Genomic DNA, 22,439 nt, shown 5'->3' on the forward strand with positions numbered 1-22,439 from the left:
TTTAACGCCTCAAATGCCCGGCAATGCTTGATGACATCTGCTACTGTGGCAAAGGTGTCCGTGAAATAAGGAAGGTGTACACATCCTCAGCAGTCCTCTTGAGAAGGTGCCCTACAATGTATTCTTCTCACATCTGCCGGTTTACGATGCGACAGTTTAATATTTCCTCGATGTAACCTGTGCATGTCTCATCGGGCAGCTGGCCTCTCTGAGAGCCGTGCCAGCGCGGAAGAAAACAACATTTTACAGACCTGCGATCGAGTAACAGCGGTTGTACTTGCTGCATCTTTCGTAATGCCGGAGCCATTCTTCAACGTCATCTTCGGACTCACCGTAGAACAGACGCGGTTCTCGCTGGTGGGAAAAAGTCGTCATCTCTTCAGGTCGCTTTTCATGAGTATGCGTCGTGCGGATGGTAGCCATTGAAAGGTACTGTTGAGGAGATAAAGGTGGCAAAACTGCTACACGATGGCGGCGACAAGGTACTAGCGAATCCAGAACGTTTTTACCCAGCGTCTAGCACAAAATATAACGGATGAAACGGTTTTAATGCAGGTGCACGTCGAATGAAGGACGGACGCACACGGCTCAGAAACCCGGATCAGTCGGCGCGAACCTCGCTTCCTCTGCTTCTGCTTCTTCAGCTGCTTCTCAGTAAGCCACTACGCAGCATAACAATATTACCACGGACACTAGTATCATCCCATTTCGCGGAAGACTGCGTTTCTTTTGACCTTTTCGGTCATTTAGTTGTATATAAGTACATCATTTTTTTATTACCGCGCTGGCAAAGCGACATCTAATATTAACCCGAGCCTTCTTATTGCAGCGATATCTCGGCGCAAGATGGGCGCAATAAATAATTTGTTCTGTTAACAAACTTGTCAAGCATATATGGCAAACGCGAATGTGGTTAGATTAAACTTCAAGCGGTTATCAACGGGTTTTGACTTCCGTTAAAAGACTGAGAACATAATATGAAACCAAGCAACACGCACCCGCGATTCCCGTCAAACCTATACAGCGCAGTCGATACTAGGCTGACGACGCATTACACTTACAGAGTTGAGGTGGTCGTTTTCCGCCGGTTTTAGAAGTTCTGTGCCGACATCTGTTACGTATTATTGGAACACAGAAACGCGTAAAGCCGGCACTGACGTTACGATTGCCGTGCGGGTCAGGCCACATCGCTGTCCTGGCAGCTCTTCTGAATGATAGAGTGAGCCCAGGAGGTTTCATTTGAAAAATAAGAGGATGATTAGATTCGCATAACAAACTTTTTTACAGCAAATGTCCACTTAGAGCATGCAAAGCCGAAGGTTAAATCTAGTTTTAAATGACCTCTAGAGGAAGGCGCGACGCCGCCGCAGCTGTGCGGTTCGCACTAACCTTCCGCATGCGCGCCGACGGTTGTTGTACCACCGGCTCTCTTCTGCAAGATGTCGCCCGCAACGCTTGACGGGAATAGCCGCCACACCGCCGTGCTGTGATCCCTAAATGTGCGCTGCGTAGTCGAGTCTTCCGGCACCAAACACTCGATTTTCCTAGCGCAGCAACGTGGTTCAGCGAGTTATTCGGTATTGTATGATGAAATACAAGTTGCGTTTTAAGTCCTTACGGGACTTAAAACGCAAAGGGCCCATGCTGCTTGTGGCTGGGGTCCTATTGCTGCCTAGTGTATCTGTTGTTCATGCCACTGTCGCGCTTGGCGCTTCTGCGGCAAAGCAATGTATAACGAGTGTTTGCTATATTAAAGTGTCCACAGCCGAGTTGCGCCAAAAATATTTTTTCAGAAATTTGCAAAATTAGGGGCCATGGTTCCCATCGGAGGCGCTTAGATACACGAATACACGGTATTCCGGTTTGAACTGTTGCTTAGCCAAGAGAAAGTCGAGATATTCTCATAGAATGTTGTGATGTTCTCAGAGGATTATATCCTGATCAATAGACCATCACAGGAAGTAACAATTTTTTCTATATTGAAAATATTCAGTTCACTTCAGTCATTCAGTCGTGTCCGACTGTTCGGTCAATGCTTTCCGGTCTCTCTTTATCTTTCTAACAGCACATAACTTCATCTGCAGTGCATTGAGGATGCCATCTAACCATTGCGTTCGCTGCCTACCCCTTCTCCGGCGACCCTCAATCTTTCCCAACATCAAATCTTTCTCCAGCGACTCCTCTCGTCTCATTAGATAACCAAAGTAGCTGAGCTTTAACTTTAGAATTTGACCCTTCAATGAGCAGTCAGGGTTTATGGTCGACAATATCGACTGATTTGATCTTCTGGCAGTCCAAGGAAATCTCAAGAGTCTTCGCCAGCACCACAATTCAAACGCGTCAATTCTTCGTCGGTCAGCCTTTTTCACAGTCCACATCTCGCATCCATACATCACAACTGGAAAGACCATAGCACGAGTTATACGGATCTTGGTTGGCAGACTAATGCCTCTGCTCTTTACTACGCGGTCAAGGATAACCATTGCTCTCTTTCCCAGAAGCAGACGTCTCCTAATTTCATGGCTGCAGTCTCCTTCCGAGGTAATCTTGGAGCCCAAGAAGAGAAAATCTGTCACAGCTTCCACTTCTTGTCCATTGATGCTCCAGGGCTTGATAGGGCTAGACGCCATGAACTTTGTATTTTAAATGCTCAGTTTGAGCCCAAACTTCTCACTCTCTTCTTGTACGCGGATCAGAAATCTCCTGCGTTCCACTTCACATTCTGCCATTGAAGTGGTATCATCCGCATATCTAAGGTTGTTGATGCGTTTTCCAGCAATCTTCTCTCCAGCTGAAAACTTATCCAGACCGGCCTTCCTAATGAAGCACTCTGCATATAGGTTAAATAGGCAGGGAGTCACTCCTTTCTCAATTGGAAACCAATCAGTAAGACCATGCCCAGTTCTGACTGTGGTCTCTTGTCCTTCATACAGGTTCCTGAGGAGACAGATGAGGTGAATTGGAACTCCCATCTCTTGGAGAGCTTGCCACAATCTGCTGTGATCTACGCAGTCAAACGCTTTCGCATAATCAATAAAGCAAAAGTAGATGGGTTTCTGGAACTCTCTTGCTTATTCCATGATCCAGCGAAGGTTGGCAATTTGGTCTCTAGTCCCTCTGCCCTTGCGAAACCCAGCTTGCACGTCCGGAAGCTCCCGATCAACATACTGCTGCAGTCTTCCTTGGAGGATTTTCAACATCACCTTGCTAGCATGCGAAATAAGTGCGATCGTGCTGTAGTTGAAACATCTGGCACTGCCTTTCTTTGGAATGGGGATGTAAAATGACCTCCTCCAATCCTGTGGCCACTGCAGGGTTGTCCAAATCTTCTGACATAATGTATAGAGAATGTTAACAGCGTCATGGTTGAGGTTTTGAAGCAACTCAGCTGGAATGCCATCAATTCCTCTAGCTTTGTTCTTAGCAAGGCTGGCTAAGGCCCATTCAAATTCACTCTTCAGGATGCCCGGCTCGAGATCAGTAATCACAACAGTCTTATGTGTGGTTTGCACATTCGGGTCCTTGTACAGTTCTTCTGTGTATTCCTGCCACCTCTTCTTTATCTCTGAGGCTTCAGTGTGGTCCTTGCCTCGTTTGTCCTTTATCATGCCCAGCTTAGCACAGAAGCTTCCTTTGATATCTGATTGTCTTATACAGAGCTCTTGTGTTCCTAAATTGGCTGTTGTCCTCAACAGCTTGGCACTGTATGTTCAGGAAGGCATTCTTGTCTCTCTTTGCTATTTTCTGAAAATCTGCAATGAGAACCTTGTATCTTTCTCCTTCCCCCATAACTTTTGCCATCCTCCTTTCCTCAGCTATTTGCAAAGCCTCTTCAGACAACCAGTTTGCTTTCTTGCATTTCTTTTGCTTTAGAACTACCTTAGTAGCAACTTCTTGTATTATATCACGAACGTCAGTCCACATCTCTTCGGGCTCTCTGTCTTCTAGATCTAATTCTTGAAATCGATTCCTCACTTCCACAGCATATTCTAATGGAATTTGATCCAGATCATACCAGAAAGGCCTTCCAGTTTTCTGCGTTTTCCTCAATCGAAGCTTAATTTTGGCAATAAGAAGCTGATGATCGGGGCCACAATCGGCCCCAGGCCTTGTTTTTACTGCTTGTATAGCGCTTCTGCATCTCTGCCGGCAAAAAATGTAATCGATCTGATTCCTGTACAGACCGTCCGGTGAAGTCCATGGGAACAGGCGCCTCTCGTGCTGTTGAAAATGAGTATTCGCTATTGTCAGGTTGTTTTCTTGACAAAACTCTACTTGCCTCTGCCGAGCTTCATTTGGCTCGCCAAGACCGACCTTGCCTATAATTCCGGATATTTCTTCACTCCCGTCCTTAGCATTCCAGTCTCTTATGAGAAGAACGACGTCTGATTATGGGGTGCGGTCTAAAAGGCATTGTAGGTCCGCATAAAATCTCTCAATGTCAGCTTCTTCAGCAGTAGTGGTCGGTGCATAGGCTTCGATAACTGTTATGTTGAAAGGGTGACCTTCGATCTGAAGTGAAATCATTCGGTCGTTTTGGGGGTTGTACCCTAGCAGTGCTTTGCCCGTTCTTCCGTTTACTATGAGAGCGACCCCATTCCTTCTCTTATATTCGTGCCCATAATAAAAGACATAATGGTCGCCAGAGTTAAACTCTCCCATTCCGGACCACTTGAGCTCGCTGATACCCAAGATATCAATGTCCTATCTGTCCATTTCTCGCTTGACGACATCCAGTTTACCTTGCATCATAGATCTTACATTCCATGTTGCTATGTGATATATCTCCTTGCAACATCGGACTTTCCGGTCGCTTCCCGACACGTCCACAACTGAGCGTCCTTTTGGCTTTAGCCCAGCCGCTTCATTCGTCCTGGAGCTACTAGGAATCGCCCTTTGTTCATCCCCAGTAACACGTGGGGCGCCTTCCAACCTGGGGGGCTCATCTTCCGGCGCCATATCTTTAATGGTATTGTGACTGGCCATAGGGTTTTCTTGGCATGAAATACTGGAGTGGGTTGCCATTACCTTCTCCAGTGAATCACATTTTGTCAGAACTCTCTGCCGTGACCTGTCTATCTTAGGTGGCCCTACAAAGCAGAGCTCACGACTTCATCGAGTTTCGCAAGCCCCTCCGCCACGACAAGGCAGTGATCCATGAAGGGAATATTAGCCGGCGTTTAAAACAAGTTTAACTCATGAGGACGTGTGAAACTATGCTTGGCTTGGTTTGGCTTGAAGTGTTTGGCGATTTTTATTGAGAGACAGCTGCGCAGATTGGCAAAATATGGTTATTGCGCCACATGCATTTGCAGATACTTATGAAGTAGGTTAGAATTCATTTTGCAACTTATTCTCTAACATGACCAGAAAATGAATGCTTAATAATCCACGATACGATAGAGCATGAACATGAACACGGCTTAAAGAACTCTAAAGGGATATCTGGCACCACGTGAGCGTCACTTACGCATAAAACATGAGGAAATGACACTCCACAGGCGTAAGGGAAAACGTCATTCTATTATCTAATAGCGGCCTTAGTATCTCGGAAACAGTGACTTCGCAGTCGTTATGGCATCCCCTGAGGCTTAAGGAAGGTTTTTGGTTGGCTCGGGCGATATATGCATACTAGTGCTCTCAAACTCATATAACTTGGCCTCCAAGAGCATCTCATGACATTGATTGTTTGCTGTTGTATTTGTTATAATGCTCGGTGGTAAGCAATTTATTATACTGCTTGAAATCTTTTAAGAAACGCTTCAAAGTTGCCGTCATCTGTGTACTTCAAGTTCCTCTACTTTTATTTGCAAACTCGGTTTAAGTTTTCAAACCTCGTCAAAAGGTGTCGATTTGCAAAATGGAATATACTTGCGCAAAAAGTTTGTGCTCTATCTTGTCGTCATGTCTCTTTTTTTCTCAACGTTTTTCGTAAGTTTATTCCTTTTTGCAAATATGAACCAACTCGCCCAAAATAAAACACTTATTGCTTGACATTGGATTATTGGTTAAATTATAGGGTTTGATTCTGAAAGTAAATCTAGCTATAAGGGACGCCGTTGTGGAGGGGTCCAGCAATTTGTGACAATTTAGCTGAGCATTATAATTTTGTGACACAGTCTACTACAGTTCTATGCAGAATACTTAACAAAGAATTCTTTACATTCCACTATTTGAAAGTTCTACCAGCTTTAGCTCAATATTAGTAGTCCTGGATTAATAGCTATAACTTCGTTTCATTTTAAAATGAGTTAATGGTTGCAGGAATTTACCTTCAGAAGCTTCAGATACATAAAAGAGTGCACGGTGAGGAGTTTGTGGTTATGATAGTTTTCTGAAGCCAATAGACGTGTAAGATATTGTCTTTGCAAGCTTTGACATCCCTTCACCGTAAAACTCACTCTCACTCTTCAGAAAGAGACACTGTTCACAAATGTCAGGCACTTGGATTGCAGCGCAATGCATCCACGGCTAGGCAGCGTGTAGGGGGAATCTTTAGAGAGAAATATCCGTTGTTCATAATGCTCGAAGTGAATGGTCGGCAAGGAGAACACCCTGGGAAGAGCGTTGAGGGGAACCAAAGCAGGTGGCTGATGTCTGGGTCAGTCTGCGATGATTTTTGAGGTGTATTGATTCCGGTGGCTTATTCTTGTTTTGAATGATATCCGCTGCAAGCGCAGTTCGTATCCGTAAACACGGTTTAGAAAAACTGTAGTGTTTCGGCAGTGAGGGAATGGGGTGCGCATTGTGAACAATCGTGTGCCGTAGCGAGTGGGAAACTTGTGTTCGGGTATTGTGATGAGTCATTCTCGCGCTCATCACTATTGACTTCCTGATCTTTAGACGAAATGCATTTATTATCGCTGGAAATCTGTTATATGTACAAGCCAGTATTTCTCGTTGTGCATCCAGATGTTGAGAGTTTAATTCTGAAACTTATTATTTGGGTCCATTTAATGCGTCGTATTGCCACGAATCTTTCTAATCTGTAATTGATACTGCTCACATTCTCTTGCATGCTGCCTTATTAGTTCACCTGCATAACGCTGTAGATTATTATGATTTTGTCTATTAATCGCAAGTGTCACGGAAACACTGCTTAGCATTTTATTTGTAGGGAACAATGCGTCGAAAGGTATCTCGTTGACTTCTATTTAACCCGGAGTTCCCGCAATGTTCCACGCTGTTCTAGGTTCATTAGTTTTTTTATACAGAGGTTTTGTCGCCAACTATAAATTGGCGCTCCAAAGCGCTGCTTAGTCAAGTTAGGGCGCAAGTCAGCCTAATAAAAAGCTCTTTCAGAAGCAGGAATGTCTCTTTTTTGATTGCCGTCTTCATTGTGACCACCATTACTACTTATTGAATGCCTTGCGTGTAAAGCTAGCAAAAAGTATTCATAATTACTATACATGTATTGAATAGCGTGGTTAGCACTTGATGTTTTGCTTGCACCTGTGGCTGATGGTATTTCTTCGTACACTTTACAATATTCATATTGACGTGCTTTCTGGACAAGTTTGAGTGAGTAATGTATATATTAGTAAGTGAAAAAATTGAATCGGGCTCATATGTCTACCTGTTAAGCTTTTAGTGTATGTCCTAATGCTTAGACAGTGTTATGTGACTATGTGGTTTGGTAAACTGAAATTGTTGTAATGCTGCTATATTTCTTGTAATTTATTTAAGCTGATTAGTGCGCGTTATTTGCTGTTCCTCGCTATAGTTGCGCCTAGTAATACATTCCTTCGTCCTCCTACTTGCAATGGTACGAATCACTGTTCCCGGTAACATTAGCAGCTCTCTCACGTTCTGATCTGATTTTATGCATTTCTGCACTGTGTAAATGTTCACAACAAAGAATAATATAAAGGCGTATCAAACCTTTCAATTATCGTTGTTTCATAAGAATTATGGCTTAAGGTCCAGACTGCGCAATATTGCTGGTTATAGATGCCATGAATGTGGTCTCGCGCTGCAGCAAAATCACCAATTTATCCACGGCTGGCTCGTGCTGTCAATGAAAGCAATTAGCGATGACACTCATTTCCAAAGAACATGGCGTACGCAATCAAGAGCTGTTACGCAAAAGTGTAGGACGAATCACGAAGCTATGCCAATTAAGTACAAGGTTATGGCTTCCCCTAGTAGACAGGAATTACTGTGGACGGCTGTCATTTCCAGGGTTCATGTAAAAAAAGTAGAATCATTAACGTGAGTACGATATGAGACAGATTTTCCGCCTAAATGCTTCATAACGTTTTAAAAGAAAAAATAAAGTTTTCATTAGGTGATTGTTTAGGAAGAGCGAGCTAATGCAAGGTGGGCAACTACTCTTCACTTAGTGTTCCTTTATTACCACGCTGTAAATCAAGACAGACTTAAAAAAAAGAATGGACGGTAAAGGTAAGACGACGTACGATGTACCGCGTTACGTTGAAGTTTAATGCGACACTTGATTGGTTAGGACAAAATCAATTTTATTGTGATGTAGTGTGCGTTGAGCTAGTGATACTAATAATGAAAATCTTCGTTAACTAGATAAATATAATAAATGCAAAGCGAAACACTTGAGTGGGTGAGTATTCGTGGCATCTTGATATGACTGAGGATGTTTTATATTAACTATGTGTCCTTGTGGGACGCTGATCTACTGTACAATATGATCTGTATTTGTGTGGTCTTGTTTAAGCAGGCAATAAAGAAAAATATCGGCATCTAAAGCAGACCTGTCGTACAATTTCCAGCGAAGGTATTCTGTTCGGGCCTTCGTTTAAATGAAACTCGGTCGCCGCAATGTTTTCTGTATTTCTGGTATTTCTGCATTTTGGCCGTGGTCAACCTCATGGTCATGCCAGTCTCAAGAAGGCTGATTAGTGCATATTGTTTTGCGCATTGTTGTCTTCAGAAAACGACGCTGTTTTTTTCTTCCCGAACACTAGCATATGAACAGTATATATGAAGTGGGCTGTTATTGAGCTGTTATGATAGGCCATTTGTTTCTGGGTGGCAGGCGCTACTATATCTAAAGTTGCAGAATTTGCCATTTTAGACCAGTGAGCACCGTATCATTGATCCTGTGAAAGTTTGCTGTAGCGCAGCACAGGTCGAAGGGGACGACATGAAATTCGTAAAGCCAGTCCGGTGTGCTGAAGGCAGTTTTCTCCCGGTCCCTTTCATCAACTGAGATCGCCTGAAGACACGTACTTAGCATGCCGAAGTCTGCAAAAGGAGTCGTTTATGCGCTGTAGTGTATAAACTTCTTTCTTCTTCACGGTTATTAGCTTTCTGTGGTCGACGCAGAAGAGCAGTGTGCCATCTCTTTTCTTGATGATGACGACAGGAGATGACCATGGACTGCTTGATGACTGGATGACCTCATCAGCGAGCATCTCTCGTTGGTTCTGGACAGCATCTCGCTCGCATGGAGATGCACGAAAGGACGGCTGATGGATGGGACGAGCGCCTTCATGCGTAATTATCCTGCGTTTTGCGATGAATCTTTGTCGCAGTTTAGAGGCCTGCACATCATATGCGCACCTTTTTTGGTGGCATTGCGAAGGTCTGAATCCGCTCCGTATATTCGCTTTAGTGTTAAAACTTTATTCCCGGACATATGAACAATTTTGTTAGGCTACTTTGTTAGTTTAACCATGTTGCATCAACGGCACCTAGGAAACCACTGTTTAAGATTGCTTGCATCAAGACACGTAAACTGGAACTGCACCATATTGCAGAAAAATCAGGAGCCATGCACAAGCAGTATCATTGCTAAACCCTACTGAATTTGCTATTTTACTGCCAGAGCCTTGCCTGCCTCATGCGTGTCGTGCACAGGGCCACTCACCAGGAGTTTGGACACAGAGCGGCCCCGCAGCACCAGTGTCTCCTCCTGAACTACTTTATGGTAAAAAACGTGTCCATGCAAGACTCGAGCACTACATCTTCCTCGTCCCAACTGATCACGCCAACCACTATTCTGCATTGAATGGCGGCAAATGTATTCATAATTCACCTGTTTATGAAAATGAAGCTGCAGTAATTTGACGGAAATAAAAATATAACCGAAGCAAAAATACGCTTCTAGTGTCGCGACTGCACAAACAAAGTTCATGCGTTCGCATTACTGCAGTGTAGGTTCTGCACGGGTGTATAATTTATGTTTAGCTGTTCTAACGTGAAAGCCTTACTTTCCTGATGGACTGGAGGGGACAGGACGTGTATCAGACGTCCTGTCCCCGTGACGTGACGTGACGGAAGTTGTACGCTTTCGCGAACTGTGCGAATTCACGACTGGAAAACTGACGCCCATTGTCCGTGCATACCTCAACGGGAATGCCGTATCTTGCAAAGTTGCACCGAGCAGCAGCCGTGGTCCCGTGCAGCAACTCTACTTCTGGAAAGTTTGACGTTGCGTCGTACGCACACAAGTAGTATTTCCCTGCGTACTGGAATATATCAACTCTAATGCGGAACCATGCGCGAGTCGGGGTGGGACGCATCAGTAGTGGTTCTGACCGCTGGCTGTAAGCATGGTGTCTGCAAACGGCGCATTTTTGGATCAAGGTTTCGATATCACAGTCGAGGCCTGGCCAGTATACCAGTTGTCTCGCTATTGCTTTGCATTTAGTTGTTCCGAGATGACCCTCATGCACACGTTTTAGAATTTCAGGCTGCATGCTTGCCGGAACCACAACCTTTGTCCCTTTCAGTAACATACCATTAATTACCGAAAGCTCAGAAGCCATGGGTTTAAGCTGGCCTGCGATAGGTTTTCCTTCCGTAATCTGCTGCAGGACATCCTTAAGGTATGGATCCGAAGCGGTCTCCTGTGCTAATCTAGCTGACGTACTTTCACTTACAAGTGCTGCCACGACGCTGATGGCATGAACTTCGACGTCGTCAGTGTCCACCGCAGTGACGTCTCCAGTGCCCGGTGCTCTCGATAACATGTCCGCCAGCTCCATCTGTTTTCCGGGAACAAACAGCAGTGTGTAAACATACTTCAGAAGTCTTAAAAAAAAAAAACGTTGCACCCTGGGCGGCATATCGGCAATAGCTTTCTTGGAAATATCAATGAGAGGCCTGTGGTCGCTTTCAAGTTGCAGCGACCGCCCATATATGAAATGGGAGAACTTCTCAAAGCCAAATACAAGAGCAAGAGCCTCTTTTTTTTTATCTAAGAATACCGTTGTTCTGTACCTGTCAGAGCTCTAGATGCGTAAGCCACTGGCCTCCAGCCGTCTTCGCAACTCTGCAGTTGGGCGGATCCAATACCGCTCTGGGAGGCATCTGACGTCACTTTTCTTTGCCTGCATGGATCAAAAACTGTAAGTAGTGGTTTCTCGCTTAGTGATCTGCATATGGCTCTCCATTCTTTGTCATGATTATGTGTCCAGTCAAACACTGCGTCCTGCTTGATAAGAGATCGCAGAGCAGCCGTTTTCTGGGCTAGAGACGGCAAGTATTTACTGAAGTAATTAACCACGCCCAGCAGCCTCTGAACTGCAAGCTTGTTATCAGGCCTTGGCATCTGCACTAGACTGGCGACTAAGGCTGGATTCGGGCCAATTCCTTTGCCGCTGATGATATCACCAAGGAATCCTATCTCTTGTACACCGAACTGGCATTTTTGTGCATTGAACGTCAAACCTGCTGACTGCGCTGCTTTCAGCGCGCTACGAAGCCGTTGGTCATGCTCCTCTTTTTCAGTTCCCCAAATAAGCACGTCGTCCACGTACACGCGTACGCCTGGTATGCCTTCAAAGATCTCGTTTAACGCCTTCTGAAATACTTCGCTAGCCGATGCAAGGCCGAACGGCAGTCGGAGGAAACGGTAGCGACCGAAGGGTGTTGCAAACGTGCATATTTTTGATGTAGGCTGATCTAGCGGAATCTGATGGAAGCCGGCGTTGGCGTCGAGACGAGAGAAAAACTTCGCGCCTGTTAGTTCAGCTTCAATGTCTTCTCGGCGGCGCATTTGATAATGCTCTCTCTTTAGAGATACATTTATCCTTCTCGGGTCCATGCAAACCCGTAGTTTGCCATTTTTCTTCCGAACAATAACGTTAGGGTTTACCGAGTCCGTTGGCTTGCTGACTTTCTCAATGATGTGCTCTCGCTCCATACGCGTCAGCTCCTCCTGAAGTGGTTGCTGCAGCGCCAACGGAACCCTTCGCGCCGGCTGTACAGCTGGGACAGAGTCTTCTTGTAGCACTATTAACGCGGTAGCGTTAAGGAGCTCGTGGCTCAGAAAAGCCGGTGTCGTCGGCGCCATTGGCCGTGAGCGATAAATCCCGGCATGCACTTCATAAATAAAAAGCAGCTTCCAAGATGGGCTGGGTGGGAATCGAACCAGGGTCTCCGGAGTGTGAGACGTAGACGCTACCACTCAGCCACGAGTTTTTTTTTATTTCCTGACAGAGGACGTACAGAAAAAAAGACACTTGTGACATCAATAACATGACAAAATAAAAGATCAAGCATTGACTTAAAGCTTCAGCCTTCCTTAGCTGAAGTTGTCGGATTAAAAATCCCTCATATGTGACAACCCTTCAAAACTAACTAACAATTCTGGCTCTAGTTTTAAAGCTTTCTGTTCGTCCACATATGCCCGTATGCTCTCTCTAAAGAGCTGTCTCGCTGAACGTGCATCGACGTCACCGTGCTCTACAGCCATTCTGCTTTTCCATATGCTGTGAAGAGGCAGTAGCATCAAAAGATCCAACGGTGTATTATTGTTCACTTCTACTGGCAAGGATCGGATACCATATGGGCTTATGGGTAGTTCCTTTTTAAGCGTCCTCTGGAGCACGTCCCATAAAAATACGGCATCCCAGCATTCGAGAAACACGTGTTCAATCGTCTCCTCTTTCCTGCATATTATGCAGTGGACACCCCAGGGTACAAAAAGCCCTTTCTGTTCCTTTCATTTCTTTACCTCCAATGTTCCAGTGTGCAGCTTAAAAAAGAACGTTTTCACCTCTGCCGGCACCATCATCCTCTTCACTCTTTTAAGAACATTTTTGCCCTCCTGTGGACGAGTACACAGCTCTGTACAACGGTTCTGGAAGCACCACATCGCACAAGTCTTTATACAGTTTTTTTACGGTTTACACTCCACAAATAGTCTAAAGTAAACCGCACCATCAAGAACCTGTACGCCAAGACCACTTCCCTTAGATACCCGTGGACACCTCCTGACATGCGGTGAGAAGAAACGACAATTCCCAGGAGAGCTTGACCCAGGCGTAACTGACAGACCGTACGAAGAAATGGATTTTTCACATTCCTCAAAAACATGAAACGATTGACTAACTGGCGCAGAAACAGTTGTGCCAAACCAAGCCCGCCGTCCTTCACCCGGCGGAAGAGATTTGTCCGACTTGTCCGTTCCCAATAAGACCCCCACACAAAGACGGCAAAGATACGATGCATCTTTTGGACATTAGCTCTTGAACAATATAACACTTGAAGCACATACCAAACTTTTGTCACTGAAAACAAATTACAAATCGTGGCCTTAGCAAACACCGACCACTGCCATCCATTCCATTTGTCCACTCTATCTTTTAATTTACCGACTTGGTTTTTCCAGTATGGGTCACTGTCCCGATACGATTCAAGAGGGACACCAAGGTAGCTGACAGGGTTGGTAACAAATTTCATGTTAGCAAAAATGCCTGCGGTCGCTGGCCAGTCACCGGGCCAGAAGCCCAGGCACTTGCCCCAGTTAACAGCACTGCCGCTTACAGCGCAAAATCTTTTACAGTTTTCACAACTTCTACGATGCTTTCGTAGTCTACACAAAACATCGCGACATCATCGGCATAAGCCAAAAGCTTCACTTCTGCTTGATGCAGCTTGAAGCCCCGCATTTTGTCATGCTTGATAATGCCTAAACATAAAGGTTCAAGATAGATACAAAAGAGAGGAGGTGAAAGGGGGCAACCTTGACGAACTGAGCGTTGGACAGCAATACTGTCACCGACAGATTTGTTCACAATTAGCTTAGTTGTACAAGCACTGTAAGCCATAGCCACTCCTTCTCTGATGACGCATCCGACCTTGACATAGTGTAATATACACAAAAGCAAGTCGTGGGAGACTCTATAAAAAGCCTTTTCAAGATCTATTTGGAGCATTGCTACTTCAAGTCCACCAGCATCGCAACATTCAAGAATGGCCCTCGCGATGTGAATGTTCGTAAAAATGGACCTGTCTAATATATACAAAAGCAAGTCGTGGGAGACTCTATAAAAAGCCTTTTCAAGATCTATTTGGAGCATTGCTACTTCAAGTCCACCAGCATCGCAACATTCAAGAATGGCCCTCGCGATGTGAATGTTCGTAAAAATGGACCTGTCTTTATTACCGCATGTTTGGTGGTCTCCAACAATATCTTTAATAACTGTTTGCAGTCAGCCACGAGTTTGATGCTTGAAAGCGGTACAAAAGCGCTTCTAGTGAATGCGGTGTTGCCTTAGAAACGTGCCGTAGAACGTTATACTGCGGTGTATATCGGTAATTATGAGCATGTTACTTAGACAAGTCGCAGTTACACGCGTAGCGAAGTACGTTTCCGCTACATTTCTTCTGCGCTCTGCGCACATGCAGAGCCATCTTGCGGCAAACGCAGAAGAACCCCTCCTCGCAATGTGCGGCGCTGCCCCGACACGTGGCGCGCCACTCGACCCTGACGTTTCGCCGTGCACCCGCACGGGCTGTAGAATCAAGCGTCTTTCCTTTCTTTAGATCACTATCTTCGCTCACCCGCTTCTCCCCTTCGGGCCGCGCGGGTACCGGTGCGAGGATGCCCCAATACCCTTGCGTTTAATAAGTTTTCTCGACGAGGTGCAATAACGCTATCGCGTTCCACTCTTGAAGGCGAAGCTTAAGCGTCCTCCAAATTTTTTGTACTCGCAGCCAGTTCCTTGAAAGAGCTGAGGGAACTCTTCCAAGATGTCATAGCTTGCCGCCACGGTGTCGACCTCTCAATGAAGTAGCCCAAGGCGTTCGCTCGCATCAAGTCCCAGGATAGCCTGGTAATCCTTCCTTACCACGAAGAAGTCAGTGCAGATCTTTCTGTCGCCGATGATGACAGGTACCGAAACTAAGCCGCAATGCTTAATTATGCCACCATTGTATGAGCGTAAAGTTGCCGTGCTGGATTTCAGGGGACCGACGTTCAGCTTTCGGTACACTGGAAGGGGAATTAGGTTCGCTTGAGATCCTGTGTCTACCTTCATCGATACCTCTCTCTTGCTGATCGTTGCTTTGACGAGCCAATCGCGGTCTGTGCCGACGGTGGCGATCGAGACGTTTAGAACGTCGAAGTTGTCCTCGTGCTGTGTTTCAGCAACTCGATCTGCAACATATGGCGAAGTGGTTTGGACCATTACAAATACGACAAACTTTGCCGAACGCTGGGCACTGCCGAGGTGCACGTGACCTACCACACCGGGAACACACGAGTCGTCGCTGAGGTGGGCGTAGTGTTGCTCGGCTTGAGTGACAGCCTCAACTTGGGCGTAATTTCCTTTTGTCCACAAGACGCTCTGGCGCGCAGAAGTCTCGGCTGCTTTGCAAGTTGCAATCGCTATTTCGAGGGTTAACTTCTTCTCCCTCAGCAGCTTTTCCCTCAGCTTTGTCGAGTTCGTGCCAAACACTATCTGGTCTCGAACCATGTCGTCTGTGAGACTGCCAAAGTTACAATACTGAGCTTGCTTTTTTAGGTCCCGCAAGAAACTCTCGAAGAGCTCTGCTTCTGCCTGTACTCTGGTGCGGAACACGTACCTCTCATGCACCTCATTCTGTCTGTCGACGCAATATTCTTCAAACTTGTTGACCACGGTGCTGAAGTCCTCCTTGTTCTCTCCTTCAGCGAATACGAAGTTGTTGAAAACTTCGATGGTGTCCTGGCCTGCAATGCTCAGTAACAACGCTGTCTTCCGCCTCTGTCCGTGGCTTTTCAGTGCATTCTGTTGCTTTCAAAAACAGTTCAAATCACTGCCTGAAAAGCTTCCAGTTTTTTCCATCATCTCCGGTTATGCGTAGCGACTCTGGTGGCTTGACGCTGTCCATGGCCTATCCGTACTCCTCACTGCGGTGCGGTGCTTCAATCCCACTTCTGACACCATGTATCAAACATCGCGACTGGCAGAGTGACGAACACCAGTACGTGTCGAGGGAATGAATGCCCGAAAGCGTTTATTGCATCGTATGTAATGCCACGTTGGGCGAGAGGGTAGAGTGAAAGGAAAGGTTATCACGAAGCGAAGGGTCGGCTCGTGTGTGCTTGGAAGCAAAGATATATGCGCGCACTAGCAGATATGATACAGGACGTGCGTGCACAAACCTGTGCTGGATATGGTAAAGTACAAGACAAATTTTTATCAAAACACTGAAAAAACTGATCTTTTCTAGGTGTGCAGGGTGGTGTGACTCTATTTCGCTCACCATTTACATTCATATGCCAGTCTTGATAGAAGCCAGTTTACGACAGGCACTCTGACCGTTGACATATGTATCTCCAATTTTAATACTTATCTCAGTGTGCAGGTGTCGACTGTGAAGTTAGATACATATTGTGTCTTTCCTTTCTCCTGAAACAAAACAATTAAAACATTCGCATACTGCACCTTCTCTCCCGATCTCTCAGTTCTAATTAGCCAAGCAGTACCACTCCAAACATTTTTTTTTTCACATATCGTAGTAAAACTGAGCACACTTTACATGGATAATTTTTCACTAAGCAGTTGTTTCTGTTATAGCTTGAATACTTTTTCTACCTTGAGGGCTGAGATCTGGTGCAAACAACTACACAAGTCAGACACAGAATAGCTCTGTATAGTGTGTTTATCGCCAGAATGTCTTCGTCTGGCCAACACTGCTCTTCCTTCGGTTCTTCAGCCGACCGCAACGAAATTCTTCGTTCAGACGTGGACCTACTTCGAGATCAGACGACCAACGTTCAACCCTGAAGGCAACTTGCAGTCTGATTTGAAGAGCAGGGCTTCATTGCTCGCAAAAACAGAAGAGCAGTGTGAATTATTTATTCTGAATCATAGTGTCTCTTTATATTGTCACTGTGTTGGTGACTGGGCCTAGCTTGACAGAGCCGGTACAGGTAGAATTTCACAGTCCGAGTTTTAGGTGATGAGGATGATGATGACTTCAGACAAAATTGCACATACCCACGGCGGGGGATTAGCCAGGGTATTGTAGATTGTAAATATATATATTTTCAAGTAATGGAGTAATCAGATAAATATGGATGTTTAACTACAGTTTCAAAAAAATAAAAAGGAAAAGAAAAGGTAATGAAATCATACCCGGAATAGGAATCTACCTGTTGAAATTATGCAATCATGAATAGAATCTGCTTTAAACGGAGCTGTTGGCGGGCTAGTTGGTGAATGTCTACTGTAGTCATGGTGAAATTGTGCTCGTCCCGTGCTACGTGTCCCTCTTACTTTTGTGTCGTGTTTGTTGCGCAATTTCACCATGACTATGAATAGAATCGCACACTGGTTTTAAGGCATATCCCTTGAAGCTTGCCCCGAAGGAGAACAGAACTGGAATAGTTAGTAGAAGGCCTAATCTCGAAAGGGGAGTTGCTAAGTAAATTCTGCGGAGAGATGCGAACCTCCGGCAGAAGAGAAAAAAATGATCTATTGATTAAATTTCTTTGCAAGGCTCACAGAGCTGAGTAGCGGATGGCCCCGAACGACACAAATACAAATTTAGTTTCGGTAATCTGCAGCGCAAGAGAATTACAGACACTTCACGTAGCCTTGAAACACACATGCGGCCACGCCAAGGCCATCTGAGGTGTTGGTAATCTGGTGCAGAAAGGAGAGAGTCGTTACTGAGGTGATGGAGAGGGTGGAAATTTTGAAATCGTACTAAATTTAAGTAAACGGTATTAGGTATGAAAGGAACAAGAGGTCTACTAAGAGCGGATTTTGCTAAAGAAAATCTGCCCTTTCATTATATGTAATACCACAGTGGCCATGGACCCATTGAAAACGCAAATCTGAAATGTGAGGAGGAAGAAAAAAAATCAAGAGAACGGCAAAGCAGAGTGTCCTTCGAATTTTCGAGTGATGACAGCACGGATAGGCTTTCAGAAATGAAAATTACCTTAAAATATTACTAGGCTTTTTAGTCAAGGCCAACGCAATGGGCTGAAACTCAGCAGCGAAAATTTGCCTATAGTTTGGGACCCGAAATGAATAACTCCAGTAAAGAGCCTAGGAGTTTATGCCAATAGCTGCTTTTTCATCCCGCTGAGACGTATCTGTAAAAATAACAATATGGCTCGGCAAATTGTCTAGGTAATCCTCCAATAGGTCATTTATTACATAGGCAGACAAATGCTTAGCATTCCCTGGGAGAATGTCATCAAATGAGGTTATAGTATCAGGTCGCTGGTGGTTAACTTGTACAAAAGATGTTACTTATACTGAAAGGTTTCACAGCAGAGAATTAGTAAACACAACCGGAGGGAGCTTATACCTAGACCAAATATTATCAAAGACGTATGATGGCATCGAAGTAAATATGGGTTAGCCCCACCAGGGACTGGCTCCAAAGACCTTAAATATATTCGCACAGCTAGAAGCTGAAACCACGAATTTAGATTAGGTATCCGAGCTTCCAAGTGTAGCAAAGCAGGGGCCACTGATTTGGGCAGACCTAAACAAAGGCGCAGAGCTCGTCGTTGCTGCGAGTGCGGAGCCGATTTACTTCGCCTTTTCGCTCTGAGCGCTCCCTGGCATATCTCCCTCCTTGAGCGTAGTGCACACAGTCACACGTGCACACAAGCGGACAAAAGCAAAAAAGAAAAAAGAAGATGCAGATGCAGGATTGCCATTTATAGTTTCTGTCCTCCTCTTCTTTGGTACAGCCGTCAAACGGTATGCCCTAAAAGTGGTGTGTAACTTACTTCATAATTATAATATTGCTACTGGAAGATTTATGCGTTAGCGCTGATCTGTCTGAATTTTACTTTTTTTTCTTTTTATTATTTATTTATTTATTGTACCCTCAGGGCCAAAGGCATTACAGAGGGGATTGGGTTAATTAGGATACAGAACAATGAATATAATACACTGAAAACAAGTAGTACAAAATAAATTTCCTCCTTTATTTACTTTTTTTACAGTTTTATTCCTTTTTTTACTGCTTTCTATTACTATTGACTCAAAATTTAAAATTATTTCATCAACACTAACTCCTAATTATTTGGTTATCTATCATACACTCAAATCGACATTATCAATTATATTATGTCACCTACAGCGAATTCTGGCCAATCCCCCACTGTGGGTATGTGCCATTATAACAAGGGAGAAGAAGAAGTTTGTCAGTGACCGCGCAAAATACGGCTTCATTCGAAACACACGAAATCACTGGACGAGGTAGCCGACGGCCTTTGTGCTCTGGACCCGCCGGGAGCTCCTCGTAGTTGACGTTGCTGAGGCGCCGCAAGATTTTATATGAAAATTAGCTTTTCTGATAGGTCGCGGCGTCGAACCGGAGTCCACGTCCACAACTGGTTCCCGGTGTTGTAGGAAGCGTGTCTGTGGCGGAGGTTATACCGGCGTGAATCCTTGTCCTGTTACTAGGAGATGGGGAGGCGTGCTAGAGTGCGTGCTTGCTCAGCACTGTGGGCACACTGCTCGGCGTCAGAACAAAGCTCGCTATCTTTCGCAAGGGACCATTGTGTCCGGCATCCTGCGAATCTCCCTGCAGTAAACCAGACGAAACGGCATGAAACGTGTCGTCTCTTGGACTGCCGTATTGTACGCAAATGTCACATACGATAGGATCGAATCCCAAGTCTTGTGCTGGGCGTCGACATACATCACCCGCATATCCGCGATCGTCGTATAAAGCCTTTCCGTCAGCCCGTTGGTCTGCGGATGGTAAGCAGTAGCTTTTCGATGCGTCGTACCGCTGAGATGAAAAACGTCGGCCATCATTTGCGAAGTAAAGACAGTCCCTATATCAGTAATAAGGCAGGTAGGAGCCCCGTGCCGCAGTATGATCTGGTGTACAAAGAAACTGGCAAAGTAAGATGCTGTACCGCTACGTAACGCTTTGGTCTCGGCAGAGCAGGTTAGATAGTCTGTGGCGATGATTATCCAACGGTTGCCACTGGGAGACCGATAGAAAGGACCGACAAGGTCCAAGCCGACCTGATCAAACGGTGCGCGTGATAGTATTATTGGCATGAGGAGGCCTGCAGGTATTGATTGCAAAGCCTTCCTGTCGACAGCTGTTGACATAGCGCTTACAGCGGCAAGGTAGGGCCAGTAGAATATCAATGTCGTATTCTAGCAAGTTTTCGGGAATAGCCCTAGTGGCCAGAGGTTGGTTCATCGTGGCACGCGGAAAGAATTTTCTGTCGCAGAGCTGTGGGTACCACAAGGTTGTAGGTTCTCGACTCGGATCTAGAGATTTGCTTATAGAGCACACCACCTCTCAGGCAGAAATTTTAGAGGCTCCGAGAAAAGCACTTAGGTATGGTGGCTGGCTGATCTTCTAAATAATCGATCAGGGCCCGTAACTCTGGATCGGCACGCTGCTGATGCGACATATCTGAAGCATCAACAGCTCCGATAAAAATGCCAGCGTCATTCGTGTATGGTGAAGCGAGCTCGACGGGCGCACGAGAGAGCATGCCAGCATCTTCATGCTTATGTCCGCCCTTATACACAATAGTCAGGTCGAACTCCTGTAGAAGAAGGCTCCACCGCGCTAGGCGGCCGCATGGGTCACACAGGTTGGTCAGCCAACACAAGCAATGGTGGTAAGTGACCATTTTATATGGGCGACCATAAAGTAGGGGCGCAATTTCGCAGCAGCCCAAATAATAGCGAGGCGTGCCTTTTCAGTAGTAGAGTAGTCCATCTTGGCGCGGGATAAGGTGCGGCTGGCATAGGCGATGACTCGTTCAACACTTTCTTGAAGTTGCACGAGAACCACTTTAAGGCTAATGTTACTGGCGTCGGTGTGTATTTCTGCCTCACCCTGCTCATCGATATGGGCTATAACAGGCGGCGATTGGAGACAGAGACGCAACTCGGCAAAAGCAGCTTCTTGCTCGTGAGTCCAAACAAAAGGGGTGTCTCCCCTGGTGAGCCGAGTCAGCGGTTTAGCGAGATCAGCGAAGTTATCAATAAAACGCCGGTAATAACTGCACAAGCCAAGAAATCGGAGAACAGCTTTTTTGACACGTGGAATCGGAAATCCCGCAACAGCAGCCAGATTGTCAGGGTCGGGCTTCACGCCGGCGGCGCAGAAAACGTGGCGGAGGAATTTAAGCTCTCGGTAACCAAAATGGCATTTCTGTGGATTAAGTTTCAGGTTACCGCATCGAAGGGCTTCGAGCACTGACCGCATGCACTTAAGATGTTGTGCAAACGATTCTGCGAAGGCCAGTACATCATCTAAGCAGACTAGGCAGCACTGCCATGTACGGCCGGCTAGGACTGTGTCCGTCATCCGCTGAAATGTGGCTTGCGCGGAACACAGGCCGAACGGTAGAACTCTAAATTCGTATAGGCCTTCGAGTGTGACGAACACACTCTTCTCACGATCTTGCTCATCGACCTCAATCTTCCAGTAGCTACTTTTTAAATCGATGAACAAAAATACATAGCAAGCCGAAGGAGGTCGACAGAGTTGTCAATCCGCGCAAGGATTAAACATCCTTCTTGGTTATGGTGTTTAGCTTGAGGTAATCGGAGCCAGTACGTAACGTGCCGTCTTTCGTTTTATCTAGAACGACTGAGGAGGACCACGGGCTATTGGAAGGCTTAATAACATCATCTTGGAGCATTTCCATAACTTGTGGTTTAATAGCTTCGCCCTCAGTAGAAGAGACGCAGTAAGGATGCTGGCGAGTTGGGCGCACATCATCGAAGGTACGATCTAGTTCTTGACGTTGACAGTTTGAAGCGCTTTTGACGACGATGCAAAACACCCTCTGAATTCGAGTAAGAATAAAACAGCTGTTCACGCTGGCTGACCGATAGCTCTGAGCTGGCAACGAGATATTGGAGGGATGTGGATGGTGGCACGGTTTCTGTGGACAAGAACTTGGAAACATCAGAGATGCACTCGGCTAAAGCTACGGAACTGTCACGAAAAGGTGCCGATACACGAGCGAAAAATTGGTAACACGTACCTTTGACTCACCACGGTAAACATGGATCAAACTGCGGGACACGCAGATTCCTTGCGTCAACATCAAGGAGACGTTAGTTTCGGCTATTGCGTTATCATCATGAAGTGCACCGTATTTCACATTAACGAAGGTGCTAATTCTGGGTGGCTGTGAGGCCTGGTGAGGCCTCACAGCCACCCAGAACTAGCAGTGGGCCTCACTGGTGAGGCCCACTGCTTTCTCAGTAGAAAATGAGACCTTGAAA

The sequence above is a fragment of the Amblyomma maculatum genome, chromosome 10, assembly GCF_055883805.1.
Source record: "Amblyomma maculatum isolate TAMU_Amacu chromosome 10, ASM5588380v1, whole genome shotgun sequence".
In the NCBI taxonomy this organism is placed as follows: Eukaryota; Metazoa; Arthropoda; class Arachnida; order Ixodida; family Ixodidae; genus Amblyomma; species Amblyomma maculatum.